Here is a 17761-nt window from a genome sequence, read left to right on the forward strand (position 1 = left end):
CCCAGCAGAAAGAAAGGGATAAGAAGGCCCAGTAATTTAAAGTATAGTCCAGTGTGATTTGAAAGTTTGTATTCTCATTCAAACATAAGGCACTACTGTCAGTGTTATCTACTAGTACTTGTCGTTCAAGCAAATCCTTTGGAAGTTCATAGAGTTTCAAAAGTCATCTGGGTAAAGCCTGCAATTAGCCAATGTGTGTTTTGTTTGCCCAATATGGAAATATTTTTTTTCATCTTCTATATTAGGAATGGCATGAGGTGTTTGTATGTGCTCAATTTCATGATGATCAACAGAAGTAACTAGCGTTTGTATTGAGAGTTGTTTGCACGCTCTTGTGGTTTGGTAATGCAGATTGAGTTTAATGTGACCAAGATTCTAAAGCTTGTTTGTATGGGGACATTTTCCTTATCTCCCACTTGATTGCTTTCTCTCTGTTGGTAGGACTTCTCTTTATCCTCAATCTTGCTTGCTTCACTTACCTTACTGACTTCCTTAACATCTTTCCATTATCCTCACTCACATCCCTCTACTTATTTCAAAATGTAATTCTTTCCCTTCCCTTTATTTTTGCCTGATGCAGTTTTTTCTCTTTCCATAATAAATTGAACTATATTTGATAACTCCAAATGTGATATCACACTGGATACTGGACAGAAAATATTAAGTAAATATTTTGAGAAAGAATTTGTTTGCCTATGAGGAAGAGTGAAGGTTAGCCGGGGAACAAGACTGCAATGATAATGAAATACTGTCAGTTGTGGGACTGTTTTTTCGTTTTGGTTTCCAAGCATTTTAGATAAAGGGGTATTCAAACTGTATTCTTTACACTACCAAAGATTAGTCTTCATTCATAACTAAAGTGGGTATGGAGAGGATGGTTTTTGTGGTGTATAACATTTTATGTCTTTAAAAAGAAAGTGTTGTGGTCTAAAGCTTTTTGTCGGATTCCACATTGAAGGATTTAATTCACTAAGAGTGTGTTCATTGTATTACTATTCTCTTTGTTTTTCACGGGGTTCCATAGCCTTTCTATGAGGACATTTAGAAAACATGTCATTCAGTGAAGTTTGTATCTAAAGAAAGCTATCAATGAGCATCTAGATTTAGTCACCGCCACACATGGGCTCATAGAATTAATTATACATGTCTTACTTAACTTGGAGATCACATTACCTTTTCAGTGAAAAACAAAGATCCTTGGGTATGGAGAAGAATGTAGTAGGAGTGTCTTATGCTAAAGTTTCAGTCAGCAGCAAGATTATCTGGCCTTTCTACTTTTAATTTGTACTTTGGAAATGAGATTAGTGCTCCTTTCCAAGATTGCTTATGACACACTCAATATGTAGAAGTACCACTCCCCCTCCCCCCTTTTTTTGCTCTAGAAATATAATGAAGTGGTTATGATAACTGAAATCTTACTCAGGTAATCTAGATTCAAGTATCATCTTAGCCATAAGGAAACCTGATTAACCCTGAACTTTTCTATTGTACAATGCCATGCAGAGGCGTTTTCACACACAAACTGTCTTTCCAAAGTTTGATACATTACAATTTGAGATTGAGAGGGCTTTCATTGGCATTGTAATCAGTTTATCTACTTGAGATATTCAACACTTTGAAGATGCAAAATAATTTTATTGTAGCAGAAAAACTAAACTAGTTCATGATACAGTTTTATGTCCAGAAAAGCCACAAGGGTAGGGTAATTACATCTTGTAAGGTACTATAGGTTTGTAGTCTTTCATAGGAAATTTGGTATGATAAATATGGATATCCGTACATTAACTACTACAGAGAGATAATATTTACCCATGAGAAGTAAATCTTAAGGTGTCATATATATTACTTGGATTTCCTAATGACACTTGCAGTGCCTTACAACTTTGCAACTCTGTCTTATTTTTTTGAAATACATTTATGAATTGGTTTTGTATCAGAAGTTCCAAAACTGTCTTAAGTCATGTTTCACTATATATTGCTAAAAATGATAGAGAAATTAAATTTAAATCCTTATCAACTGAATGCTTGGCAGTGGATATGGCAGCATAGATATGACTTGAATTCTCTGTGAAGGTAGAGCAGGCATTTACATTTACAGTCATTTGCATTGTAGATACTTCCTTGTTAGGATGCAGCAGGTTTTTCATCAAAGACTTGGTGGATTCCAAATTGTGAGAGCGGTTTCCTAACTTTTCATTTAGTATATGGATTTTGAGTTAGTATAACTTTTTAAAAGAATTTTATACTGTTTTCTATTAGAAGTATACATAAGATAGCATTGGTTTTGAGGGAGGGAAGTCCCAGGGATAACGAGGTTAGGGGGACCAAACTACTGGATGTCTATAGAGAGGGTTGGGGAGAGAGAAAAGCGGATGGTAGGGGAGGGGGTTTGTTACAAAGAAGAAGAAGAAGAAGAAAGAAAAGAAAGAAAAAAATATATAACTTTTGACTTAGTACAGAGGGCCAAGGTATCCACTGGGGTTTTAGTTTAAGTCCCATCAGTGGATGCTTAAATCCACTAATGGTGTCCCTTATATAAAATGGCCTTTTGGAATTAATTTTTTTCAAGCCATGGATGGTTGAATGTTTGGATACAGAGGACTGAGTATATGTACAAATATATGTATTTTAGTGTATGGAAGAGCATTTTAACAAAGCCATATTGTGTTTTCTCACTTCGTTTTTTCCTTCTCCTTGAATCTACAAATGTTCATGCTGTCATGCCTCCCATATTGTGTTATGTATGGTATGAATGGAAAATCATAAAGAATAGCACATTGTTCTAGGACACCAAAAATATGTTGGCATAATAGATGTAACCATATTACCTTTGTTACAGATTCCTTAAATAAGGTCTTGTTTGTAACATTGCCTTAAACCATGAGGGCATAATTAACCTTCATTGCACCTTCATTGCACATATAAGGATTAAAATTAATAAGTTATTCACTGTCTTATATTACACTACAATACAATTTTAAAAAATGGTGACCCACTTCTTCTAATGCCAACTATATTACTTGGGTTATTTCTCAAACTAGATAACATATATGTATGTCAGCATAACATGATTTTTCCTACTCTTCAAACATTATAACTGATTATCTGCTCCAATTTTCTCTCATGTATGTCACAGCCAGTTGGCATTCTTGCTTAAACTTCTGTTTTGTTATCCTGATTCAAATTGTCAGACTGTCCATTTCAGCTGAGAACATTCATTGCTTTTGAAAACTTTTATGTATGGTTACATGCTTTCTGATGTTGCATTTGCAAAATATTTACCATTGTTTTGCCAACCATAGGATACTAACTTCAGTTTGCTCAACCTACTTTAAAACAATGTTCTACATTAAACAGAAGAAAAGTAATTTAAGTGCCAGTGCTTTGATACTGGCTTCAACAAATGGGTCAAGTGGGTCAGACACACATTTTAAAATGCACCTACTTTCAAATGTAGCTTAGATCTTTATTCTGCACAAGTTAAGTGTCAATGATCACAAGCTTCGGGCAGCTGTTAGTTTTCAAAATCTTTTCAGAGGTTTCACTAGTCAAGAGAACTGGTTGTACAACCCATTAGTATGATTGTCTGCAGAAACCACAGTGCACATGCTGAAACAAGTTATCTTGTGTATGAAGCCAGCTGTCCTGTGAATACTAGGTTCATTGGCATACCCCTTTGTATGTTTTCCTGCAACTAGAATTTGAAGCTTACCCTGGTTCACAATTCAGTACTGCTCAACTACAACCCACCTGTGGGTCAGATCCCTAATCATTACATATGTTAAATATCTTATATCAACATGGACAAATTCTAATACAGTGTTGAGAAATTTGCAGTGCAGTCACTAAACATGTTTTTGCAGATCACAGAGGCCCCCTATGTCCAAAAAACGATGAGAGATGTCTCCATTCTCACCACCAAAGAACAATGGCATTTAACTCTCGGTTGCTGCTGGACATTTTATATCTGCAAGGAACATTTTGCTTCCCAGCATTTTAAAAGCTTGTGTGAGAATTTGCAGCAACCCTCATTTTTTCAAACTAGGAAATTACTGCTGCATTTATGAGCTGACGGGAAACTTCTTCAGGACAAAATGAAATGACTTGTTGAAACAAGCAACAGCTCTAGAGACTTGCAGGCACAATTGGTCATTTGGGGGTAAAAGCATTCAAACCCCTATAATTGTTTGTGTGTGTGTTTGTGTTTGAGAGAGAGATAAGGAAGTCGCAAGGGGAATCAGTGCAGTTCTCCAACTTTTGCGATTCCTTACCCTTGTTATAATAACATCATAGTTTCCTGCTTGGTTGAGAATGTATCATTATGAAGGAAGGAAGCATACTGTGGTATGTCTATCATCTTTTTAGGACTCCAGTTGTGCTATCCTGATAAGACATTCTGTCATAATGGAACATTAGGCTGCATCTGGATCATTGAACAGCATTCTTGTTTTATTGTAATACAAAATTTGAAGAATGCTCCACAAAGAGTATCTTCTGAATAAGTTCAAGAAATGGACTTGTTTCAGAGCTTGTAGCAAACAAATTTACCATTGTTATTAAGCATGATCCAGTTCTGATAGGAATGGCTTAAGAGAGAACAGTCTTCTCCATAATGTACCTGATTGAAAAGACCACATACTTCTTTATCTCTTGCAGTAGAACACTGGCTCTGAATCGGAGAACATGGTTGACACTGGGACTGGTCATACTGTGTTGAATATTCAGCACCACATTCCAGGCAATACTTGCAACAAAACACTATGTATTGTAACATAAAACTACCTTAGAATCATAGAGTTGGAAGAGACCTCATGGGCCATCCAGTCCAACCTCCTGCCAAGAAGCAGGACAGTCGTGTTCAAAGCACCCCTGGCAGATGGCCATTCAGTCTCTGTTTAAAAACCTCCAAAGAAGGAGCCTTCACCGCACTCCAGGGCAGAGTGTTCCACTGCTGAACAGCTCTCACAGTCAGGAAGTTCTTCCTAATGTTTAGATGGAATCTCCTTTCTTGTAGTTTGAAGCCATCGTTCTGCGCCCTATTCTCCAGGGCAGCAGAAAACAAGCTTTCTCCCTCCTCCCTATGACTTCTTCTCACATCCTTATTACATGGCCCTCATCATGTCTCCTCTCAGTCTTTTCTTTTTCAGGCTAAACATGCCCAGCTCTTTAAACTGCTCCTCATAGGGATTGCTCTCCAGACCTTTGATCATTTTACTTGCCCTCCTCTGGACACAATCCAGCTTGTCAACATCTCCCTTCAATTGTGGTGCTCAGAATTGGACACAGTATTCCAGGTGTGGTCTAACCTAGGCAGAATCGAGGGGTAGCATGACTTCCTTGGATCTAGACACTATACTCCTGTTTATGCAGGCCAAAATCCGATTTGCTTTTTTTGTCACCGCATCACATTGTTGACTCATGTTTAACTTGTTGTCCACAAGGACTCCAACATCTTTTTCACATGTACTGCTCTCGAGCCACGCGTCCCCCATTCTGTTGTTTTGCTTTTCATTTTTTCTGCCTAAGTGCACCTTGCATTTGTCATTGATAAACTTCATTTTGTTAATTTTGGCCCATTTCTCTAATCCGTTAAGATCGTTTTGAATTCTGTTCCTGTCTTCTGGAGTATTGACTATTCCTTCTAACCCTTCATCTAAGTCATTAATAAAGATGTTGAACTGGACTGGGCCCAGGACGGCACCCTCTGGGTTCGTTCACTTAACCAATTACAAATCCACCTAACCGTAGTTTTGCCTAGCCCACATTTGACTAGTTTGTTTGCCAGAAGGTCATGGGGGATCTTGTCGAAGTCCAGATATGCTACATCCACAGCATTCCCCATATCTACCCAGCTTGTAACTCTATCAAAAAAAGAGATCAGATTAGTCTGGCATGACTTGTTTTTGATAAATCTGTGTTGACTATAGGCAATGACTGCATTTGTTACTAAGTGTTTGCAGACCACTTCCTTAGCAATCTTTTCCAGAATCTTGCCTGGCATTGATGTGAGGCTGACCGAACAATAATTGTTTGATTTGTCCTTTTTTCCCTTCTTAAAGATTGGGACCACATTCACCTTCCTCCAATCTGCTGGGACTTCTCCCTAGAGAAATGTGTTTTCATTGCATTTAACAATGATTGAGATTGCATTTATTGTTTGTGTTTAAAATGTGAGATGGGAAGGTCCTAAGTTGAACTCATTTCCCAATGCCTATATTTCATCATTTTACCGGTGGTTGATACTCCCTGTATGTGGTAGAATGTGTTCCTCTTCTGTGCTGATCTAAAATCTGATTCCAACTAGTGTTTACACATTGGTTTTAAGAAGCTCACTTGAATAGATTATAATAAGCTAAAATATCTTGAAGTTTCAAAGCATATTCTCCACATTATTTTATTTAATTAATTTATGTTCTGCCTTTTTCTTGCCATGGTATCCAAGGCAATAATATTATCTGTATCTGTATCTATATCATAAAAGTATATGTATGTAAGTTTGTGGGCGGCAGTGTGGCAATGTTGCTCGCAGCTTTCCTATTGGTTCTAGCTACCACAGACTATTGTGAATGACAGACCTGGACCAAATTTGATACGCAACCCCACCCCCGCCTCCCACCCCGGCCCCATGATACACAAAAATGCAACATGGCCAACTTAAAATACTGGCGGGGTTTGGGGTGATTGATCCACAATTTTGGGGAATTGTAGTTCACCCACAAAAAACAAAAGGAAAGACTGACTTTTTTTCTAAAAAATAGAGTTACAAATTATCAAACTGATACTACCTAATATCTAAAAACAATCAATAACCCAGGCATCACAGGTACCCAAGCTAGTTGTACATAAAAGTTTCGCTAAATGTTAGTTTTAAAAGCAATAGTTTTAAAAGCAATAGTTTTAAAAGCAAGAATTCTATTAAAAGCACAATGCTAAGAGTTCACAATGCCTTTAGAATAATTGAAAACATTCAAAATTAAAACATTCAAAATTAATGTATTGTTAAAAGCCTTCAACAATACATTCAAAATTAAAACACAGCATCCCACTTTCAAATACAGTTTTGGCATATGATTAAAATTCAAAGGCCAGCCTAAATAGAAATCTCTTAACCTGATGGAAAGAGAGCAGGAAGAGGGCTAATCAACTTCCTATGGAAGAGAGTTCTACAGGCTATGGCCAACCACTATGAAGGCTGCTTTCTGGATCCTTACCAAATGTTCCTATGGTGGTAGTGGGACAGAGAAGTAGTCCTCCCCAAAGATCTGGCTGGAATTCTTCCCCAACCAGCTCCCATAATTCTGGACACTTTTCATGTTGGATATGATTTGTGTCCATTGAAACTCAGGAATCTGGAAGGTTAGGGGAAGGCTGTGCAGATTGAATAGCCAGTATAGGCTACCCTAATCCATGTCAGAAGTGAGATTTGAATTTGGAGCTCATTTAGCGTGCTTATGTCTGCTTTTCAGTCTCTGTAAGAACCTTCCTATGTGGGAATAATAACTTATTTGCAAATATTTTCTGTTGCGAGGAGAGCACAAGCAAACCAAAGTTTCAGTGCTTATGTAAGACAGGCTGTTCTCATGGTTTTATAGCCTTTTTTCTTCTTCATATGGTTTGTTATTGCAAATTTGTTTGACTGTGCCTTGGAGGGCTTGTTCAGCATAGAAAGGTGGTTTGTAAATATTTTAACAAATTAAATCTTATCAGGCAAGTGGCAGAAAATCTGACTGACATTTTCTTGCTCTTGTGTCATCATAGACTTTTTGCCAACATTTTTTTCTAGTCTGTCAAACTATTTTTGGCCAGCAAAACTGCCTTGGGATTTTTGCCTTTTTTCCCCTTGTCACAATGGGGTGAAGATTAGCTACTGAAAATAGAGTGATCCAAGTACCTTAGTCTGGTCATCTTTAGCAAAAAAAAAAAAAATCTTTTTTTTTTTTGGAGGTTTGTGTGATTCTTGTAGAATTTTCTCTTCAAGCTTGAAAATGTAAAACCAAACAAAGCTTTCTCATGGTCAGTTTGGTTTGCATTTCTTCTAAAATAAGCAAAAGTTAGCAGAGGATAAATGGATTACTTAGCACTGGCTATTGAAAATCTTATTGCAAAGAAGCTGCTCCTTTTTTCTGCTTTGGAGTAATGGGCTTCCAGAATTTATCTTGCCTGAAGTGTAACCTTTCTGCACATTGATATAAACTTGAAATTGAATTACTATTGAAAGCTTTTGTGGTATGTTTCCTTTCTTTCTTCTAACACCAACATCCATTCTTCACCTGTCATTTTTTTCAATATATGAGACAGGTCTTCCTAAGAAGAATCTCTTGAGTGACTTCTGTCCTTTCCTCAAAGATCCAAGAGCAGTGTTTATTGAATTTCTCACTGTCTTTCTACACTTCAGGTTCTTGTATTCAGACTTGAAGCATAGGATATGTTTATGAAGTTGTTGATTATATGTCTGCCAGCCTACATCCAAACAAGAATATGATATGAGTGATGCAGTATGACAGTGTATGTGGTAACTGCAACTCTTGCACTACAAACATGACTTGCCTCTTGGTTGTTGACCTGTAATATCACAGTGTTCATGTCGTCCATTCGGAATTGAATTTGAGGGAGGCAGACTGTGACTACATGCCTGACATGTAAAAATAGTCCCTGAGTTATAGGCAAGCATATCACACCATCCCGTGTACAAGAAACAAAATAAAAGATTGTTCTGTTGGTTGGATTTTGGCTTTAAACTGAAACAAATGTAATGATGGTATAAGAAGAAAGAATTTCTCCAACTTATGTGTGTACAAAAGTATCCTTCCCTTCATCTTAGAAAGAACCAATGTGTTTTAAGAAATTAAAAACAAAAAAATGCACTAGTGTAGGAAGCCTGTGAGATGCAGTGGTTTGAGTGCTAGACAAGGGTCACATCTGCACTGGGGACTTAAGTTGGAACAGGCTCGAATCAGTTCTGTGGCAACCAAATGCCACATGAAGCTGATCCGGGATAATAGATAGCAAAGCCACCTTAACACAGCCTTGCCCTGTGTTGACCAGAGTTGAGGGATAATCTGAACTCTGGTTTAGATTAGTCTGCATTCTGGTTTAGAATTCAGAGTATCCCCTAGCTTTGGACCCATCCAGACAGTAGGGCTGGTTTTGAAATGAATTGGCCACAACTGTTATCACTGCCATCCTGTGTTGTAGCTGACAAAATACAAGGATGAACCAGTGGCATTATGCTGTCAGATACTACACACATTTCACAATGGCCTATAGCTCCAACTGGCCATAACAATGTGTGCCATGGATTGAGAGATATAAAGAGAAATTGTTAGGATGTCATCAGTTTTAAGAAACCCACATTTCTGTATTCTTTTGAAATGTTCCCAATCCTTATTGCGATACAACATGTAATTTGGTAAACTGAACTGAAAATAAAGCTTTGTTTGCCATTTTGTTTACAGTGTGCAAAAGGCCTTGTTCCTTTTAAATTGTCAAGTTATTCATGTTTTGTAATAAAACTGTGAGGGAGAGTTCCATTTCTAAGGATTGAATTATGCCAATGGGATGTTTACCACTATTTGATTGCTGTTTTGTTAATGCCAAAATTAAATTTTTTTTATACATTCCTCATACTGATTCAGCATAGAAAACCTGACATTTTTACAAGTTTTCCAATGCACGTGATCTGTCATTTCTTCAGTCTTCCATGGCAACCCATCTTTTCAGCCTTAAGATGATTTTGGTTTTTACCTATTTGGAGAGTGCATGTAAGAGTTCATTCATACAGTCAAATTTAGTAATTTATCTTATACTAGCTGTCCCCTGCCATGCGTTGCTGTGGCCCAGTCTGGTGATCCGGAAAATAAAGTAATGAGAAAGTGTTGGTTTCTAATATATGTGATTTCTTTATGCTTGTGGATAAATAGTATTTCTTGTTGTTTCTTTGTCAGTGTTGATGTGGAGAGTGTCTGGTTTGCCTACTCTGGAACATGCAACATATCATAGTCCTTCTTTAGGGGTCCCTTTCAAATCTATGATACTATATTTCTGTGTGTGTGTGAATCATATCTATCTATCTATATCTATGGCTGGATGGCTCTTTGTCAGGAGGGCTCTGATTACATTTCTTGCCCTGGTGAAGAGAGTTGGACTGGATGGCCTTAAGTATTTTCTGTTGGTCATGGGGGTTCTGTGTGGGAAATTTGCCCCAATTCTGTCATTTGTGGGATTCAGAATGCTCTTTGATTGTAGGTGAACTATAAACCCCAGTAACTACAAATCCCAAGTGTCAAGGTCTATTTACCCCAAACTCCATCTGTGTTCATATTTGGGCATATAGAATATTCGTGCCAAGTTTGGTCCAGATCCATCATTATTTGAGTCCACAGTGCTCTCTGGATGTAGGTGAACTACAACTCCAAAACTCAAAGTCAATGCCCACCAATTAATAATAATAATAATAATAATAATAATAATAATAATCTTTATTTATACCCCGCCATCATCTCCCTAATGGGGACTCGGAGTGGCTTACATGGGGTTCAGAATATTCTTTGATTGTAGGTAAACTATAAATCCCAGCAACTACAACTACAACTGAGTGAAGGACATACATTGGGTTGTTAGGTGTCTTGTGTCCAAATTTGGTGTCAATTCGTCCAGTGGTTTTTGAGTTCTGTTAATCCCACAAACTAACATTACATTTTTATTTATATAGGTGTATACATGCCTTCAAATTGTCTGTCGACTTATGGTAACCCCATGAATTGTTATTGTGTGTCTTTAAGTTGTTTCCGACTTAATGGAGTTTCTAAAGCTGCTCTATCACAGAGTTTTCTTGGCAAGATTTGTTCAAAAGTGATTTATCATTGACTTTCTCTGAGAATGAGAAAGTGTGACTAACCACTACATTAGTTCCCACAAACACAGAACTCCATGGCCATGTACATGCCTCTTCTAGCTTGTGATGATAGATGTCACAGAACAATTTTTAATTCGTAGAACTAGAAAGTTCACAATTTGTGGTGAAGGAGTTCAGCAATTGTGCTGACAGGATTATTTATTTTGTGAAGAAATGTGTCATACAGCCTCCTGTGCTTTTGGGTTCATGGACTGGTTTCATATTCTTTCAAGCTGAAATGGACAGGAGGCTGGATAATTGTCATCTGTGCTTAACTGATGTGAACAGGTCTTAGAAATGGCAAATCAGAAGTCACTTACTGAGTCATTGTTTATCTTCAATTTTCTAAGAGTAATCCCACATTTTTTACAGAATTAAAGACCTATATTGTCTGAATTAAAGATTGTCTACTCTTTTTAGTAGTAATCTTAAGTTTTAATTGTGTTTTATTTGAAGAAATAGGGGCTGCGAAAATTTAGAGATAAATTAGGTAAAAAACCATGGAAGGTCAGTACAGCATTGGCTGCTTTTGATGTATAGTTTGCTTGTTTACAAGACAGATATAATTTTAGGGAAGAAGATGGCACTGAAACACAGATATGTATGTTCTTTTAACCTGCTGTGTTTACCTATAACGAAGATAAAAGTAATGTTTTATAGTAAATAATTTTTAAAACACTCTGTTGTTTTAGTTCTCTACAGTACTCCATCATTTTGGGAGACAACATCCCTTAATGGTTTCATATAATTGATATCCCAATGAACATTAAGACAACTGCGTTGTCTGGAGATGGCGGGTTTAAGTACAACTATATCACTATTGAGTTATTTTGTTGGTCCAAAAGAACTGAGCCACTGAATTCTGTCTTCTAAATCACTATGTGTCTGGTGTTTTAAATTTCTCTTTCTGAAATAGTAGGCCAAAATACAACAATCAAGGGCAGTCTCATTCACAAAATCTTTTGAAGCTCCAGCAGGGTGTCTGAGGCTCCCATCAGTCATTCTGTAGAGTGAGCCACTTTCTGAATCCAAACATAAGAAATCCAGTAGTATTATTCTTAGCAGTGATATGAAGGGAGATGTGTACTGTAGCGTAATGAATAAAATAAAAAAAGACACAACTGGAGAAACTTTTTGTTAGGTAACAAAGACCTATCAGACTCAGTTCTTGTGGTTTTTTTCGGGCTATATGGCCATGTTCTAGAGGCATTTCTCCTGACATTTCGCCTGCATCTATGGCAAGCATCCTCAGAGGTGAGGTCTGCCAGAGCTGGGGAAAAAAAGGGGTTTATATATCTGTGGAATGACCAGGGTGAGATGCAGGCGAAACGTCAGGAGAAATGCCTCTAGAACATGGTCATATAGCCCGAAAAAACCCACAAGAACTGAGTGATTCCGGCCATGAAAGCCTTCGACAATACCTATCAGACTACCTGTTTGTGAAGGTGGCAACAATGCAGTTCTGTTTGGAATGAAACAATGTTTTCAACAGATATTTCAGACAATAGTAATCTTTAAAAAATCTTAATGACTTTTAAACAAAAACTTACAGTAAGAGCTGTAGTGGAGGGAGGTTCAGACACATTTAATGTGCTGTTGTTCTTCTGACCAGATAGAAATAATCAGTACTGACTGGTCAACAATCTTAATGGCTGGAAAATTAAGCTTCCTGTTCAGATTTCCTATGTATCTGTACACAGGTTTGGAGAACACACTTGTATGATTAAGTTACGCATGTTTTAAGCAGCTGTTTTACCTATCAGTGTGGCCAAAACAGATTTCTTAACAAGGTGCACATTGCCTAATGTTCTGTACTAATTAAAATGCAGCTTTTGGTTTTGATAAAATTGGATTACTGACTTGCCAAAATGTCTGCTGTTCTTTATGAGTTCTGTGATTCGCAGAAATTGATTAGCTGTGTTTGCACAGTGCATTATTTGGAACTATCTAGGGCTCTTACATAAGCATTTTGGATGTAACTGTCCACTCTCCACACTCTCAGTGTGTTTCCCATCTAATGCTCAATTCCTTTTCATCTGCTGTAGATGAAAGTTCAGCAAGTCAGTAGTCCATAGAAACTAAAACAAAGTTATAAATCACGGTCAATCTAAGGTTAGGAAAACATGAATACCAAAAAGGACTTCTATTTGTCAAGGAGAGTCAAAAACAACAAGAGAGGGAGAGGGTGCATTTCTCAACTGTCTCCAAAGTACAGGTGCCTATTAGAATCTTCTACTTAATAACTGCTGGGTTGGCTCAATCTCTCCTTGTTCCTTTGTTGTTCAAGGCATGAATGCAATGGGTCTTCAGCAGCTGCAGCTCCTTGTTGGGGAATAACAGTAAAATACAGGCAGTCCTGAGTTATAAACATCTGACTTACAAACGACGTCTAGTTAAGAACAAGAGTGAGACAACAGGAAGTGAGAAAAATCTATCTCTTGGAAGCGAAATTCACTCCTAGAAGTTATCATGGGGTTATGATGGGGAAAAGAGGTCTCCATGGAAGCTTCATCCTTGTTAGTACAAGAATCCATTTTTCCAAAATTCAATTCTGACAGTAACAGAAAGTGAGGTGAAATCTTTTGAACAGCTATCCAGAGCATGCATGTACACACACACACACACCTATTTATCTACCTATCTTTGGCTGGAGTTAAACTTAAAAATGTACCTGTTCTGACTTAAAAACTGATTCAACAAAAGATCAAACCTACAGAACCTATCTTGTTCGTAACTTGGGGATAGCATGCACCAAGGAAGTCCAGTTTCTCTTTCGTTTCTTTAATGAGGTTGTGTGCTGGACACTGATACTAGGGAACCAAGAGATGCATTCACATCATCCTACACATTATTCCCGAGTCAGCATTTGGGAATTCTATCTAAAGAAGTATTGGTCTGTGACTAAGAATAATTAGATTGGCTTTGTGATGTAGCTCCCTAGGGACTTAGCTTTTAGTTTATTTTTCTTAGATAATTCTAGGCTTAGCATTCAAATGCTTGAACATTTCATGTCTTCCCAAAGCTGCTGTAGTTTTCAGGTGATATTTTATTCTCCTAGTGTTACAATTTATGTAATACATTCAGAAAATGTTACATATCATCCCTAATCACTTCAGTTCCTAATATATGGCGAAGCTCAGTACTGTACTGCCATAGGGAGGAGATGAAAAGGTCGATGTAAAATCATAGAATTACAAACTTATAGAATTAGAAGCTATCAGAATCCAGTCCCTGCCATGTGCTAAAACATTATGCAGAATAACATTTCTTTGTGTTCCTCTCCATAGAGATTAATAGGTCAAGAAAGTAGAATCTTTGTGTAGTTTAGACTTATACGTTTCGCTTAGAAAATAACATTTCTGTTGTATCCCTATATAACTTACAGGTACGTGTCCTATTGGTAACTGGAATGATTTGACCCCAGTGTTAACCTTCAATGTTGGGTACAGAGTTGAGCTTAGGAATACAAATTCAAGTTCCACTTCAGTTAGAATGTCTTAGGGCAGAACAAGGAGTATCACTGCTCATCCTGTCCACCCTTTCCTCCAAGCTCAGTGTTCTGTTGTTAAAAGTAGAATAATCTTTTTAAGGCTTTTTAAAGAGTAAGTGTGTTATGGTATGCACAAGGCATACATGTATGAAGCTTTGCACATAACAGTTGTTTTCCTGCAACTCAATAATTCACGTTAAAAAGTTGTTTTAATATGAAATGCATAGTTTCTAAATATTTGTACTGTTATTTCTTCTGAGAAATTATAAACAGCAGAGTTTACTGGTTATGACACATCACATTTTAATTGCAGCTGTTGGAGCTGAACAGTTAAGTCAGTAAAATGTGTATATTTCTATAAAATGTCTGTGCATTATCATTTTAGAAATACACCATCTGTGATTGTCATTGTTTTAGCATTCTTCATTGTGATACAAGCATTTTGAATGAGAAAATGATTGCCCACATTAGCCTATCTGATGTGATATTGCTTGAGTTGCTTGATGCTGCTTTTGAAGCTATGGTTAGAAAAATAGTCTGTGAAGCTGCAGAAATTATTATGACCAGGTGAGGGCACCACCTTCGTTCCCATTACATTTTAGAATTTGATATTTCAGAGCTTCAATCCCCCACTAAGCTCCTAGCTTGCATCATGATTTGAGTTCTTTATCCTGCTTCAATATCTAGTAAACATAAATGTTTCATGAGCTGGCAGAAACATTATACAGAGACATTCAATACAAGAAATTATTTTATAGCCAGGATTTCTTTTAAATTCCCTCTGTCTGTGGCTTGCCATTTGTATGCACTACTTGCATGTTTTGAGGAGAAAACTAGAAGAAAATCTATTTCTAATCTAATTTGAAATGTCTGTTTTAAGGGATTTGAATGTAAAATACAACTTAAATCTTGTCATAATCTTTCTTGGCTCATTTATAAATAACACATGACTTTCTCTATTGCAGTTACAGATTCATAATCTAGAATTATGGATCTGCAACTGCTCTGTATACATTAAGATGGCATTAATGTCCTCTCCAGCTCACCTTAACAACCAGCAGGCTCCTCTGTTTGGGTTGATGTTTCTGACTCCCTTCCACGAATGAGCCAGACTTCGATAACCAGAAGCAAGACCTCTGTCACAGTTCCCTATTGTGACCTTGCTCATTGTTGGATGACACCTCATCCTACTTACAGCCTGGTTGGAACCTGAACAGACATGCTTTGCCTAATGTGGCAACAGTCTGTTAATATAGATTGAGAAGATCAGACCACCCCCTTCCAAGAACACTGTTTGAAGCAGTATTCTTGGAAGGGGATGGCCAGTCGGTGGATGGGCAACTGAGTGAGAGAGTGCATGCATGTGTGTGTGAGAGAGGAGGAGAATCTTTGGGTGTTTGATTTTGCCCCTTTTTCTTTACTCTTTCATGAGCATAATGCTAGTAAAGTAACTTTTGTGGAATGAGCTTGTGTGCTCTAGATGCTGGAATTAGTAATTCTGGAAAGATAAAAGGGAGCTACATTATCTGTCTCCAGAGTTGAAGGATCCCCCCACCCACACACACACACACACAAAGAGAGAGACTTGTATGCAGGTCTCTCTTCTTCTCTTCCTGACGTGAGAGAAGAAGAATGGTTTGATTCAGGCCCGTAGCCAGGATTTCGATTTGGGGGGGGGTTGAGTTTGTTTTGGGGGGGGCTGAGTCCGAGTGAAAGAGGCTCTGCCCTAGCAAACCTTTTGTATCATTACCCCAATACCCCCATGCATATGGGATATATTGAGTAGGGTGATCAGATCATGATATGAATAAACATAACAGTTTAAATAATGCACCAGTAAGGCCTTTTCGCGAACCACCATGAGAATTTCGGGGGGGGGGGGGTCTGAAGCCCCCCCCCCCCCCGCTACATGCCTGATGGGTCTTCCTGCCAAGGAAAGAGATAAAGTCTGTGCTGAGTCTCCATAGCAATGCTATGGATGTTCTCCGTGGGCTGTTTTTTATTTGCCCTCCAAGTTACTCCTCTTAGCAACACCCTCTGGGAACTGAGAAGGGAGCATGCAGAGTACATGTGTGAGATTAGCTCTTTTGCGTCGTCTCTATATTTTCTGTATAAGAAGGCGAATAGGATAGGTTGGGAAAGGCTTAGGTAAGTAGAGCACAGCATGAGAAACTACACACATTCTGCTTATTTTTCAAGGTTGTTTAAATTTCTGCTGGGGTGTTTTTGTTACTTCATTGATGTTTCTATTTGCAAATACTTTTTCCCAATTTACTTTTCATCATTTTGAGACAGTGCCTTGACTTAAGATGTTTTGCATCTTCTGAATTTCTTTTTTAAATGTGCTACATAAGTTTTTGAAATAATGCCTTTACAAGAATTGGATTTTATTAACAACTGTCAAGATTTCATAAAGTATTGTTCGGAATTTTAAGTATGTTTTAATAAATAATAACATGATTTTTATATTTTAATAATATATCAATGTTGAGAAGATTTTAACAGTGATTCAAAGCTCATGTTTTTTGCATTTTGAAAGTAGCTTTGATGGGCAGATGGGTGAGTAATTGTCAATTATGAAGTGTGGGTGGAGTGCAACTTGAAATTATTTCTCATCTGATTGCAGTCCTTTAGTGATGTTCATCTCTTTTTGCTCAGTCCCTTGAAGCCTGTCCTTTGACATCAAAAACAACAGCAAAAAGAGGTTTTAGAATAGATATTTCTTTCTCAAATGTTTCCCAAACAAAAAGAAAAATTGAGAAAAAATCAGTAAGAACTTCGTGTCCCACTGAAGTAATTAGAATGTGGGTTGTTGTAGGTTTTTTCGGGCTGTATGGCCATGGTCTAGAGGCATTCTCTCCTGACGTTTTGCCTGCATCTATGGCAAGCATCCTCAGAGGTAGTGAGGTCTGTTGGAACTATTATCGGAAGATGGTGATTGAGCATTCGGGCAATGTGGCCAGTTCAGCAAAGTTGATGGCGAAGGTGGTGGCCTTTGCTTTTTCCAGAATGCTGACATTTGCTTGCCTATCTTCCCAAGAGATTTGTAGGATTTTTCAGAGGCAATGTTGATGGAATCATTCCAGAAATTGAGTGTGACATTTGTAGATGGTCCACATTTCACAGACGTATAACACCTCACTACCTCTGAGGATGCTTGCCATAGATGCAGGCGAAACGTCAGGAGAGAATGCCTCTAGACCATGGCCATACAGCCCGCAAAAACCTACAACAACCCAGTGATTCTGGCCATGAAAGCCTTCGACAATAAATTAGAATGTGATATATAGGATTTATTTTATTTCAGATTATTGCAAAACACTCAAGTATTGGTTCATTGGTTTTAAATAAAAATAGTTTTTGTAGCCATGGCAATA

General features: G+C 37.6%; 1 protein-coding gene across 18 annotated transcripts in view; it reads left to right on the forward strand.

The window, feature by feature from the left end:
• PLEKHA5 (pleckstrin homology domain containing A5) overlaps positions 1-17761 on the forward strand; it is a 187089-nt gene that overhangs the window by 52130 nt on the left and 117198 nt on the right. The window contains exon 1 of one of the 18 annotated variants that reach the window (XM_060776611.2): positions 16514-16532. The exons of the other annotated variants lie outside the window; for them this stretch is intronic. The gene's annotated coding sequence lies outside the window, so the exon portion shown is untranslated. Of the gene's footprint in view, positions 1-16513; positions 16533-17761 lie in introns of those variants that run through there. 18 annotated transcript variants of the gene reach the window in all.

The sequence above is a fragment of the Anolis sagrei genome, chromosome 5 (genome assembly GCF_037176765.1).
Source record: "Anolis sagrei isolate rAnoSag1 chromosome 5, rAnoSag1.mat, whole genome shotgun sequence".
NCBI classification, from domain to species: Eukaryota; Metazoa; Chordata; class Lepidosauria; order Squamata; family Dactyloidae; genus Anolis; species Anolis sagrei.